Here is a 13,008-nt window from a genome sequence, read left to right as displayed (position 1 = left end):
GAAAAATCTGTCTTGGGGTATATAGGCTGTGTCTTGAAACTAGAGACTAGAATAGCAAGTAGAGTTACAATAGCTAGTATAGATTCAAGAGCAAAATATCTAAATTTTATTAAGTAGGACTCTCCCAATAAAAAATAGCCTCATATTACTATTTCATCAATTGCCTCATGTTTAAACATGAATGTGCAGTCAAAGGTAATACACACGTTGGGAAAACTCAGTCTCAGTTTAGATGAGAGCAGTTTATATGGGAGGTGATTTCTAGAAATGCCAGCGTGAAAGCAGGGAAGTGCGACTAGAAAGGCAAAGAGGCTCAAGCCTGTGTGCATCTGGAGCAGAATCCCACTGGGGAACTCTGGCAGTTCAGCGAGAAATCTCCCCTCAGAATGATTCCAGAGAGGGGTGAGCATCCTGTGGTCTGCTCTGCCCAGAAAATGAAAGATAAAGACAAGGGTAAGGCAAGGCAAGACAGGAAGGAGGAAGGGAGGGAAGAAAACGAGGATGGAGGGAGAAGGAAAAGGAAAAAAGAAAAACTCTTCAGAAATAGAAATCTATTAGGGAATGGGTCAGAACTTCCACAGTAAAACTCAGATTAAATTCTCCAGTAAATTTGCAAAACAAAAACAGAAACAAACAAAAATTCCCCTAAAATCTTCATTTCAAAAGAATAGGATATTATATACAAACTAAAATCTAAAAACTTGAAGGAGCCCTTGGAATTTAAAACATGACTTTGACAAATCTATGGAAGCCTTAGAAGAAAAGTCAAGGATTCTTATGAAAAAAAGGAAAATGGGGGAAAAGGAAATGGGAAACTGTAGGATAAAACACACACTAGTTACACAGGAAGGAACATGTAATCATAAGTTAACTACTTGGTTGTTAGTGAAAAATAAATTATCAATGTGTTCATAGTTCCATCATTTAGAATCATCCTATGACCAAAGCTTGATGGGAAACTGTAAATGTTACCAACCTTGACAATGAAAACTAGAAACGGCAGTTTGGGAGTAGACAGGGAAAATGTGGGAGGAAAAGGGGAGAGACAGTAGCATCTTCATCTTACCAAATGGAGAATCCAGAGAAAATTTCTGTAGTTTTAGAATGAGAAATAAAGCTAAGTACATCATTTAAAAGTGCACAGAAGAGCCGGGTATGGTGCCTCACGCCTGTAATCCCAGCACTTTGGGAGGCTGAGGCAGGGTGGATCACGAGGTCAGGAGATCGAGACCATCCTGGCTAACACAGTGAAACCCCATCTCTACTAAAAACACAAAAAATTAGCCGGGCATCATGGCAGGCGCCTGTAGTCCCAGCTACTCGGGAGGCTGAGGTGGAAAAATGTCATGAACCCGGGAGGCAGAGCTTGCAGTGAGCCGAGATCTCGCCACTGCACTCCAGCCTGGGCAACAGAGCGAGACTCCATCTCAAGTAAATAAATAAATAAATAAAAGTGTGCAAAAGAAGGGATAACTTACGCCCTTACATTAATGGGCTTTTTAAACAATGCGAATATAACATCTAATAAGATTTTGCTTGAATTAAAGAAAAATGTGACAAGTAGCTGCAAATTCCTTGAAACCCATTCCCCAGAAGAGAAGCAGGCTGTGTGCCATTTAGTGGAAAACAGAGCCTGCTTGGGGTCAAATACGGTAATATATGTGAAAATGATTATTAATTATCCTTTATTTCTTTGATCATTCTATACATGCAATTATTTTGTCTAAGTCATTCATTAGTGGATTTCTGAATTGTTTAACACAATATAAAGGACTCCAGATAAAGTTCAATTAGAAATTAAACTATCTGATTACGCTGGGTAGATAATATCATTTGTCTTCTTAAACTTATTAGAGAATTCCTTAACAATGTTAAAATAGCTATGGTTTGAAAATTGAATCATTAATGTCTTTAGATACACAGGTTAAGTATTCTAAATATTTTCAGTTAGATTTAATTGTGGTAGAAGTCCACATATTTTAAAAATATTTTATAAAAATATGCTTATGCTCTAGTATTTGTCACTTCAAAGAGACATGTTGACCTTTAGTTTGTTTTACAAAATCAATTTTATATTTTGTAATAATTAAATAGCTCATTTTTTCCATAGAACCTTTTACAAAAATTAGAAGAGAAAATTTTCAGTAATTTTAGCCACCCAGACATAACCTCTGTTAATATTTTAATGTATATTTAGACACAAACTTTTAAAAATTTAGATAATGTAATTTATATTCCATTGTTCACCAAACATTGTATCACAAGCCTTTATTTCATCAATATATTCTTGAGAAATATTTTTATTGGTTCCATAATTAACTACATGAATCATCAATACGTATTTTAAACTTGACTCTTAGCATTTGTTATTCTAACTCTTGATATTATGAGTTTATTATAACATTTTCTATGATAAATAACCTATATAAGGCCTTCCCTTCATCTTTCAACATTTCTTCAGAAAAAAATTTGAGTAGTAAAATTATTCAGTCAAAGCATGTGATGATTTCTAGAGGTTTTGATGCGTATAGCTAAATTTCTCTGCAGAAAGATATAATTTGTAGTCCCAACAGAAACCATAGTATCTTCAAACACTGGGTATTAAGATTTTAAGAAATTCTTAATAATGATATAGGAGTTAAGGGTATAGGAGAAATACAAATCTCACTTTGATGTGTATTTCTTTGAGCTATTTGACGTTTATTAGGTGTTAGCAGTGTTATGTGTGATTGTTGCTGTCTCTTTCTCACCTTCACTGGTATTTTTGTGTTATCTTATAAATCTATACAAGCTTTTCAAATGCTAGAGATATACATCCTTCATCTGTATACTTGTTTGATTTCTACTTTTTTTGCCCAAATAAAAGTCACTATATATCTTTAAAGTGGAAGGATGGCTTAAATATGTCTATAGGAAACAGCCTTTTGAAAGACTAAAGGTAGAAACATGAGACGATATCTTTCAAATTCTTTATTAAACTCTCCTTCCTGAGACTTTGTTATTGTTGATAGAATTAATCATATAAATAATACTTCCTACATATTATTAAGCAATAAAGCCAGATTACCAGGTATGAAAATAAGTGAATCATCTTCCCAGCACTCCCTGCTACCCCTTTGGCCCCTGTGCCCACTTTCCCCACCATTGCTAAGAAATTTGGAGATTTAAAAAAGTCCCCAAAAACGAATGGACTAGTTTTGAGCTTGGATCATGTTAAAACACTCTTAGTAGAATATGGATCTATGGGAACATTTTTTTATACCTTTATCTGTCCTTCTCTTCCCACCATTCTTATGTTTTGCTTTTTTTTTTCTTTTAATGATTGGGAATGACATTGAATTGAATACAGGGCCAGAACATCATCTATAATAAAGGATAATTTTATAAGACAGTTAAAATTTTCTCAGCCACATTTTCTATGGTAACTCAGAATGCCAATTAATTTCTTAATTCATTAACAATGTAACAGAAGAAAAGACTTTGAAAAACACTGTGCTTTGTGTAGATGTCTTTTAATTATGGCTAATTAAATACCGTGCAAGGACCTGATTATACCTTTGAGTATTTCTTAATCAGAAAAAAAAGAAAAGGAAAAAAATAAGGCTTGTAGTTATGAGCACATGGAACAAAAGCTGATTTCAGCAACTCTTGATTTAAAAAAACCCAAAACTGCAAAAAAGAGAATAAATTATAGAGTAGTACAGGGGAGTATTCTTTAAATCTGTGTGCTGATTCTCCATGGGGGCTTATGTACCCCTGTTTATTTTGGTTATTAGGCAGAATCTCAAGTATACCCAAGTAGAAATCACACTGCTTCTAAAAATGAGGGGCAGAGCCAGTGGGTAAACAGTTTCAGGGCAAACTGATGCAATATTCCCTGAAGTTAGGAATGAATTTTTCCAGATGGCCACTGTGCATATGGCCGGGGCTACTTCGGTAGCCAAAATAGGAAATGAGAACACAGTTCTTTCCAATTAAATCAACACTGTCCTTGAGAAAAGAAATTTCACAGAGCATGTCTGTGGGGATGGAGGTGGACAGGAAATAGCATTCCTGTCTATCAAGACATCTTCAATTGAACTAATTATGATATCTTTAAGTGTTCAGGCCAGTCAAATTTATTTTGGGATTTTAGGAGAGCAAGGCATTGAGCTAAACGATGTGCTGGAAATTCACAGCGCAAAATTGGACTTGTCTGTCTATCCTCTTTCATCCTGGAACATTGGGGGAGTTACTTAATCTCTCTCTGATTGTTTCCTCCTGTGTAAAATGGGAATCACATCTCCAGGCTGCCCAACAGGCTTGTTGTGAAGATGAAATAATGGATGTTATGAAGTACTTTGCAATCATGAAGCACTGGATTATGCTTCCCAGGACTTGGAGAGAATAACCAATAATGCCAGTTCATGCTGCGGACCACGTCATGGGCTCTCCTAGGGAAGACGTTCCTATTTATACTGGGGTACAATTTTCAGCTTTGTTCAGACCCTGCCCCCTAACAAATCCTTTGGTGGTTATTCAGTTCATCTTAATTAAAGAATAATTTACTGGCCTGTGTATAACCAGCTTGGCTGGAAGCTGATTTTTGCTGGGTAAATTTGCTGAACTTCTCAATAAATTTCAGCTCCCCAAAATGTCAGACACGTGCTGCAGAAAGAAACTACTATGCCCTCTATCACTAGTGAGCAATCAGATGCAGACTCTAAACACTTAGACATGGACAGCAGCCCACCCGTGTCAGTCCTTTGATTCATCTTAATAAGAGCATGGGTTTTACAGGAAGCTAGTTCCAACATCAGTCATTCCAACCAAACTGTCTCACATTTTCTGTTTACCTTGTACATTCTGATTTCACCCTTCTCTTAGGGAAATGAAAGCAGCTAAAGCTAGTCAAAATGGTCAGTAATTTCTTATTCTGAAATCTGCATTCTTTTGATTTTTTGTTTAGTACTTTAGTCATCTACCCAACTGGTCCTATTTGTACACAGAACCAGTTACAATTTGTACAATGTACTGGACTCTCAGCTGTTTTCAAGGCTAGCCTGATACGTCTTGTTTTAGCCAGTGTCCAAATGTAAGTGGTCTTCTTGTAGTCAACAAATTGTGCACCTTCCCTGCAGAATAATCTATCCGCAGATGGAAGAATTTCAAAGGAATAGCAGGTAGCTGCTGATCACAGAGCCAACAGTTTAATGCTAGGTGTATATGATGTGGTGAGGACAAATTAATTAGGACCGAAAAGATATAACAAAAAGCAGCATACTCATATCTTACTTGTCCCATCTCTCAACTTTGCTACATGGAAGCAGAAACTTATCATTTCTGTTTTCTCATTTCTGGTTTCGCTTTTTTAGTTTTCTTCTAATTGTGTATATAGTGGAATTACCTAAATTGCTCAGTAAAAATGCAGATTCCTGAGATTTATTCTAGCCCTACTTAACAATCACTGCTATTGTAGCTGAGAGTTTGGATTACAAAAAAGTACCCCCAGAAATTTTAATGCTTTCTATGTTTTGAGAACAATTAGCCTAATAAATCTTTGGCCATATTATGACTTTGATGAGCTCTAAGCTCTTTTCTCTTTGTGTCTCTCTTCCTCAATAAAAAATAAAAAATTATATTTTACTATGGCCTTGGTATCAAGATGAATATAATAATATTACATATTAAAACATTTTCTTTAACCTAAGTTTACATTTTTTTTTCTGATTAAAATAAAGTATTTTCATGGGCCTCTGAAAGTATTTTGGGCCTTAGGCACTTAGCTTCCTGTCTTGTGAGTAAGTCAGCCCAGAATGAATCAAGGACTTGTTAACTTAGAAAACTGGTAATCTTAACATTTTGAAGATTTAGATAGTAAATGTTTTATTTCCCTAACATATCATGAAGAGATCTAGGTCAAAACTCTTGCTGGAGTTCAGGGGATGCAGTTTTGCATGAAGATAATTTGCAGGTTCTTGGGTTTGGTGCTACGTGCCTAGATATGATGGTAGCCGGTTTTGAACTACCTTCCCAATACTAGCAAAGGCAAAAATGGGGAAGATGTACTGGTTCTCAGCTTTGTTAAGCATTCCCATCTTATTTAGGTGATGTACACTAATAAATGCACACAACAACTACATGCAAACAGAAGCTTATGAAATGTGAGGTTATGGTAATACCAAGTATTAGGGCCTAGTGTTGCTCATCTGGGGAAGGAAAACAGAAGGGATGAGAAAGGGAAGAAGAAAAACACAATCTAGTTAAGGAATTTCATTATATCAAGCAGGAATGACTTTCATAAGAATTTCTAAGAATAAGCAAGGAAAAATGACCTGGTGTTACACAAAATAGAGTGGAGACTGCAACTGATAGAAGAGCATAAAAATAACAATTTTATATCATTAGGAAAGAAGACTAGGCATCATTTCAGAGTTTTGACAAGGCAACTAGCAGCAAACTATGCTCAGTAGTTATCACTTTTTTTTGTTTGTTTGTTTTTGAGATGAAGTCTCACTCTGTCACCCAGGCTGGAGTACAGTGGCACGATCTTGGCTCACTGCAACCTCCCCCTCCCAGGTTCAAGTAATTCTCCTGCCTCAGCCTCCCAAGTAGCAGGGGCTACAGGTGTGCGCCACTATGCCCAGTTAATTTTTGTATTTTTATTAGAGGCAGGGTTTCACCATATTGACCAGGCTGGTCTCAAACTCCTGAACTCATGATCCACCTGCCTCAGCCTCCCAAAGTGCTGGGATTACACGCATGAGCCACCATGCCCTGCCAATGGTTATCACTTTTTATGCTTTACATGTACACTTATTCTTACACTTTGCACAAACAAAACACCTTACATAATAGTCACTGATACTTATTGAGAACATGTGAATATTTCAAGTTCAGTGGTAATACTCATTGAAGCTGAGACTACATAAGGAGGAAAAAAAATATTGAAGAAGGAAAAACAGCAGTGTTTAATTGTTTTGGTTATTGATCTGCGACAAACTACCCCCAAAACATGGTAATCGAAAACAATGACATTTATTTAATCACAATCATGCCATCTGGCATGACTTTGCTGGGGAGTCCCACTCATCTGGCTGGTGGCCACTCTTGTGGCTGCAGTCAGCAGGTGAGTCGGTGGGGCACTGGGCTTAGCTACAACCCTGGACAGCTGGACTTCTCTTTCTCTGTGATCTCAGGGCTGGTCCCTCTGTAAGTGACCTTTCCTCGTGGCCTCTACAGCAGGGTAGCTGGACTCTTACATAGTTGCTCAAAGATCCCAAGACAGCAATGGCACCAGCATGTAGCCTTTTTAAGGCCTAGGGATGGCACATTCTTTTTTTTTTCTTTTTTTTCTTTTTTTTTTTTGAGATGAAGTCTTGCTCTCTTGCCCAGGCTGGAGTGCAGTGGCAAAATCTCAGCTCCCTGCAACCTCCACCTTCCAGGTTCAAGGGATTCTCCTGCCTCAGCCTCCCAAGTAGCTGGGATTATAGGCAGCCACCACCATGCCCTGCTAAGTTTTGTATTTTTAGTAGAGATGGGGTTTCACCATGTTGGCCAGGCTGGTCTCAAACTACTGACCTCAGGTGATCCACCCACCTCAGACTCCCAAAATGCTGGGATTACAGGTGTGAGCCACCACGTCCGGCCTATTCTTTTGGTTAAAGCAGATTTAAGGTGGGAGTGGGCAGGTACACATAACGGCATGGATTCGGGGAGGTATGATTCCCTGTGGCCACTAGTGTCACAGACTCCACCAGAGTTGGATAGAACACTTCCTTCCTACATCTCAGGTTTCTTTCTAGGTGGTGGTGACAGTTAGTGCCACACTTTGTCAGAGGGCAGGTGGAGTGGCTTATCTGATGGTTAAATTTGTGAAAAATTACTGAACATATTTGCCGCTTAGGAGTGCACTTGTTCTATAGAAAAAGTTCAGCATCACCAGTAGGCCAGTCTGCATAATTTGGGGGTTTAGTATTGACTACTGGCTAATAAACATGAAACCACACCCTCTAATTTGGACTCTAGAGTAACTAAAATGGTGTTTTGCTTCTCTCTGCTACTGTGTTGTTTTATTTCTCAATTTAAGGAAGAGAGATGCTGTTTATAGGCCTCCTTAGAGATTACAACCTGATGAGATTAGAAATTATGACAAATGTCTCATAGTTTCATCAACAGTGAGCGATGAAAACACTGAGAAAGGTCTTTTATAACCTAGGGAGGACAGATAATTAACAGAGCAATAGACCTTTAAACTCATTTGGTTAGAGAATGGAGGTTGATCGTTTGTTTACACCTCTTAATAACTGAACCTGGGCTTAGTTGTTGACCTGATACTGATTCTCTCCTTCATTCTTATTAATAGAACTCTGATCTTGTTAAGGAAAGCAATGTATACAGGTAAAAATACATTTTCTAGCCTTTTTTGCAGGTAAAGGGGCCATATGGCCCAACTGACTAAGGGCAGGTAAGCACAAGTTGTTAGGTTAGACTTGTGGAAAGGTCTTCAGAAGCTGGCAGTGGGGATAGGGAGCTGGAGAACAGACTCAGATGGGAGGGACTTACTTGCCTTTTGTTCTGCCTGGAATACAGATGAAATGGTTAGAGTTGCAGTAGCCATATAGTGACCATGAGGTAAACTTGAAGATGGAATCCATGCACAAAGAATGGCAATGAAAGAAAGTAGGACGCCACAACGTTGATGATACCATAGAGCCCTTGTACCAGCCTCTGATATTTGCTCCCTGACTTTAATCTACATGAAGGAAAGAAAATACTCTATTTTATTGGAGCTCCTATTTTTTAAATATTTCCATTACTAGCTGAATACAGTTTCTAACTCACAATTTTATGAGAGCAGAAAAATAATAGTATGTAGTTTATGGTATTTCTAAGCTAGATGATGCCGTTTAGGTGAAATATTTACCCAAAATTGTGTGGCAGAGGTTTCTTATGTGTGTGTATGTTAGAGATTTCTCATATAAGATGTATCTCTCCATCAGAGCATTAACACTTGCTCTTACCTTTGCCTGATGCAATTCTCTCATGAATATTCAAAAGTCACATACCCTTCCTTCACTGGGATTTCTGCTCAAAGATCCACAGCTCAGAAAGGCCTTTCCTAATTATCCTATCTACCATAATAGCCCCTATCCTTGTCTACAAACTCACTCTCCCTACTTTTGACATTTTTTATTTTATGATTGGCTTGTACATTATTATCTCCTCAGTGCTCAGAAGAGTGTCTGACACTTTTTAGTGGCTCAATGAATATTTGTTAAATGACCAAATAAATAAAGGGAAAGCGAATGCACATTTAATTCTGAAATTTTTCTAAGTAAACTATCAATGAATCAATCAATGCATGAATGAAAAATGACAGCTCATTGCAGGTTGAGAACTTCAAATAGACTGTTAAACTTCTGAATAGTCCTATGCCTGTTACAATAATATGTCTGTTTCAAATGTTCAGTGTAACTGGTGGTATCTAAACTTGATGACAGTTTTTCATACTTTGCTGATTTATTCCCTTCAATTTTATCTGAAAGAAATAGAATGGTACAGGTGGGCACGGTAGCTCACGCCTGTAATCCCAGCACTCTGGGAGGCTGAGGCGGGTGGATCACGAGGTCAGGAGTTCGAGACCAGCCTGGCCAAGATGGTGAAACCCCATCTCTACTAAAAATACAAAAATTAGCTGGGCACGGTGGCAGACTCCTATAATCCCAGCTACTCAGGAGGCTGAGGCAGGAGAATTGCTTGAACCTGGGAGGCGGAGGTTGCAGTGAGCTGAGATCACACCACTGCACTCTAGCCTGGGTGACAGAGCAAGACTCTGTCTCAGAAAAAAAAAAAAAAAGAAAGAAAAATAGAATGGTACAGTATAAGCCTCAGAAGGGATATGAAGGTATCAATAAATCCCCTCTATGTTGACTGGTCATGCAGTCCCTAATTTTTCTTAGGCTGATGTGCTCTATGTCTTCTTGATAATAAAATGAGTAAGGCAATGGTTTACATTTATGAAAAATATATCTGCCTGTGGGTTTTTTTGCACATATATACACAATCCAGTGGTAGATTTATATGTATATGTGCATATAAATATATGTATGTATAATATATGCACACATATAAAAATATATGTATAACATATACACACACATAAAAATATGTATTTTATATATACATAAATATACATATAGAGATATAACTTGTTTTTCAATATTAGGAACAAAGAACATATTGAAAGATTCATCCACTTTTTTATATATTACGGTATTCATATAGCATTTCAAAATCATAAAATTTTTCTGTATTTTAAGATAGTCAAGGAAAAATGTTAAGAAAAAGAGATATTGACGATTCAAGCATACCTAGAGACAAGGCTTCAGAGACTGTGGCTTTCTGCTGGAGCAGGAAGTTCTGGAAATGGGGGTCATCGAACAATAGGCCTCTGATATTCCACTAAGTGTTATGAAACCACACACTTCGTGTCTTTCCCCTCTGGATGGCGCAAAGCGGCAGAGATGCCAAGGATCTATCAAAGAGTTTTTCTCTATGTCCCTTGTGGAAAGTGGTTGTTAGGAAGCCGCTGCCCAGAAACTACATTTTCTAGCACTTCTGAAATATCTAAGTGGAGTCCCAAGTTATTCCCATGCGAATGTGGGTGGAGTGATAAATGGCCAGGCCAATAAACATCTCGTAGGTGCTTCTCCACCCTCTTTCCGACTGTGGACTTGGTTGGATTTTCATGTCCTGGGTGACCCTGGGAAACATGTTGAAGCAGGTGGAGGCTCTGTTAGCTTCAGCCACATGTTGATGAGATTCATCATGTCCGTCACATGATGAGGAAAGCATTTCTCCCCCAACTTCTGTTTGGCCAAGCCACAGAGATTTGAGTTTTTACTCGTTACAGTACCTAGCACAACTTTAAGTAATATACATATACTACAGCTTTAACAGAAGTTGTGAACTTACTATCATTATTGAAAGATGACTGAGCAGAGAGCAGCGGTTCTCAAACTGCAGAATCTTTGGGGAAGAAGTTTGTTATGAATACAAATCCCCAGGCCTCGCAGAGATTCTGATTCATCGGATCTGGGATGGGGCCCAGAAACAGGCATTTTCGTCACCACTCCAGGTTTTTGGATGCACATTTAGAGAAACACCGATAAAGACAGTGAATTTACGGAAATGGCAGCTGGGAATTCGGGGTTAGAAATGGACAGCAGATTATATCCTGAGCCAAAGTATGAGCTGGATGAATTAGAAGACAGTGAATAAATGGGAAAATCAACAAAGAAAAATTCTATACTGCAGCAATGAATATAATACTTGAGTACCTATGAATCCACCATATATGAAGAAGGATCATGGCTCAAAGAAGAGATTGTAAAAATAGAGTGAAGTTAAGAAAACAGTTGAATTTAGAGAGGTAAGAGAGGATAGTTTGAATATAAACATTTACAAACAAAGCTTTTTAAAACTGGCATAACAAAATTGAAACAGACCGCTTAAGGGAAGCAGTATTTTGAAGCCAACACCACTATCCACACTCTTTCACCTATCACAGAAGAACAATATGTGGAAGGGCAAGAGCTTAAAATGAATGTTGGTTTTTTTTTTTCCTCCCTTTCCAATACACTACCAAATAAAAATGTTACATGCGTGAAGCCAAAGACTATTCTTGGATCGGATCTTTTTCAATGCTCTAAATTTAGCCAGCTGAACTTCTGTAAGTACTGACTTATTCAACCTTTTGAAATATAGCATTTACTTGGAAATCTGCATCTCACCTTAACGATGGAACAGAACATCCTTTCTTTTCAAAGAAATATGGTCTTTTGATATTGTACACTTAACATAGTTAAAAAAAGAGATTGTAGCAAAGTGTGAAAGGACCAGAACATACAAATACACACATGCACATGCAAAGGACCGTGACACCATGACAAATATACATCCATTTCTGATTAATTAGAAGCCATAACATGAATACTCTTAGGTGTTATCACCACCAAGTTTTTATTGAGAACCAAGTGTCTGGTGAGAAGAGAATCTGAAAGAAATGCATTTTCAGAATAAATCATTGGTAAGATTATAACTTTTTGTTTAAATTAAAGCAACACTCAATTATTGAAGTTTTGATTAGCAACAATTTTAAGCAATAGTACACTCACATAAGATTTCCCGTCAATCTGTGCTTCCTTTGGGAAAATCAGATGATGTAGTTAAGAATGTCTTTGCTCTGTACTGTTGAAATAAAACCCCATTGTGGATGAAGCAGACTGCTGAACATATTCTTAGGAATAGCAAATTAATTAGGAGGTGTATCAATGATCTGAAAGCTGGTGCCCTTGTAGATTGATAGATCTGGAGACCTAAGTATAACTAACAGTTGAAAAATAATAGACTGCAGCACACAGATGTCATGGTCCAGAAGAGGATGCCTATTATTGTGAGTAAGTTTAAAACCAAGTCATGGAGAGGAAGATGTTTCATTTGCTTGCAGCCATTCTATTGCATCTTTCTTTTCAAATATACTCATGCGCCACATAAAGTTTCAGTCATTGATGAATTACTTATATGAGAGTTGTCCCATAAGATCGTAATACCTTATTTTTACTGTACTTAATCTATGTTTAGATATGTTTAGATACAAAAATGCTCACTGTTGTGTTACAATTGCCTACAGTATTCAGTATAGTAATACACTGTACAGGTTTATAGCATAGGATCAATAAGAGTACATACTGTCCTGTTGTTCCTAGGCTTCAATAGATAAATATACCCTATAACCTAAGTGTGTAGTATGCTATGCCATCTAGGTTTGTGTAAGCAAAATCCATGATGTTCGCACAGTGATGAAATAGTCTAAGGACATATTTCTTAGAATGTATCTTTGGCACTAAGCAACATGTGACTGTATGTAGGATATTCAGCTCAAAAAAATCGTAGCTGACTTGTTGACCTTTTTGAAATATTTCCTATAATTTACATGTTTTGAAGCTGGTTGTGAAGATTTCAGAA

The 13,008-nt window shown here is 37.4% G+C and overlaps 1 protein-coding gene across 2 annotated transcripts in view; it reads right to left on the bottom strand.

The window, feature by feature from the left end:
• Positions 1-13,008, bottom strand: part of VWC2L (von Willebrand factor C domain containing protein 2 like) — a 168,571-nt gene that overhangs the window by 67,701 nt on the left and 87,862 nt on the right. The window lies entirely within an intron of this gene.

The sequence above is a fragment of the Theropithecus gelada genome, chromosome 12, assembly GCF_003255815.1.
Source record: "Theropithecus gelada isolate Dixy chromosome 12, Tgel_1.0, whole genome shotgun sequence".
Taxonomy (NCBI): Eukaryota; Metazoa; Chordata; class Mammalia; order Primates; family Cercopithecidae; genus Theropithecus; species Theropithecus gelada.
Note: the sequence above shows the minus strand (reverse complement) of the source record. Positions and strands in the feature narration are given on the sequence as shown.